Below are 1,447 nucleotides of genomic sequence, written 5' to 3' on the forward strand. Positions count from 1 at the left end.
CTTTGTTCTTTCATGAGTTATTTACAAGTTTCTCTTCGTTCACAGCCATTGACATGTCGAAGAGGTTAACACGTGAGGAGCGGATCGAAATTGTGTTGATATCTGGTGAACGCAGTAACCGGGTCATTGCAGCAGATTTCAATGCAAGACACCCTACGAGACCACCTATCTCCCATGCTACAGTTAGCAAACTGCTTGCTAAGTTTCGTGAAGCTGGTTCAGTGTTGGATTTGCCAAAATGTGGACGCATGAAAACTGTCACTAATGAAGAAACATCAGTGGCTGTCCTAGCTTCATTCAGCAAGAGCCCACAGCGTAGCACATGCCGCATGTCACTGGAGAGTGGCATTAGTCGAACATCCCTTCGGTGGATATTAGCTACTCACAAATGGCACCCTTACAAACTCCAGCTACTGCAGCATCTCAACGAGGATGACCCAGATCGGCGCACAGAATTTGCAGAATGGGCAAAACAAAAATTGGAACAGGACCCTCAGTTCACGCAGAAGATTTTGTTCAGTGATGAGGCAAACTTTTATGTGAATGGTGAAGTTAACAAACAAAACCACCGCTATTGGTCTGACACTAACCCACATTGGATGGATCCCTCCAAGACTGTTGGAACAACAAAAGTGATGGTTTGGTGTGGTATATGGGGTACAACGATAGTGGGTCCATTCTTCATCAATGGAAACATCAAGGCCACTGGATATTTGAAATTGCTACATGATGATGTGTTTCCCTCTTTGTGCACTGAAGCTGGCACGCTCCCTGAGTTTTTCCAGCAAGATGGTGCACCACCACATTATGGGTGCCAGGTCCGAGCATTCCTAGATGAACAGTTTCCTGGAAAGTGGATTGGTCATCGTGGGCCAGTTGAATGGCCCCCAAGGTCTCCCGATCTGACCCCCTTAGACTTTCATCTATGGGGTCATCTGAAGGCAATTGTCAACATATCTGCACCTGAAACTACAGATACTGGATGCCTGTGCTGGCATTTCCGCTGCGGTGTTGCTATCAGTGTGTGAAGAGTAGGAGAGGAGGGTTGCATTGACAATCCAACACAATGGGCAGCACATTGAACACATTTCATAAGTGGTCAGAAACTTGTAAATAACTCATGAAAGAATAAAGTTATGTTGAAACCAAGCACACCATTGTTTTTCTTGTGACATTACCAATAAGTCTGATGTGTCACATGGCCCTCTTCCTATTGAAAAAACAAAAGTTGTATCCAAGATGGCCGACTTCTAAATGGCCTCCATGGTCACCACCCATCTTGAGGAGTTTGCCCCCTCACATATACTAATGTGCCACAATCAGGACTTTAATATCACCAAACATGCCCATGTTATTGTGGTGTATCCATATAAATGGCCCACCCTGTAGAATAACTAAGGGCAACAATTACTGTAAGAGTAAAACATGAACAGGTCTTAAAGCAAAT

This window comes from Astatotilapia calliptera, chromosome 7 (genome assembly GCF_900246225.1).
Source record: "Astatotilapia calliptera chromosome 7, fAstCal1.2, whole genome shotgun sequence".
Lineage (NCBI taxonomy): Eukaryota > Metazoa > Chordata > Actinopteri > Cichliformes > Cichlidae > Astatotilapia > Astatotilapia calliptera.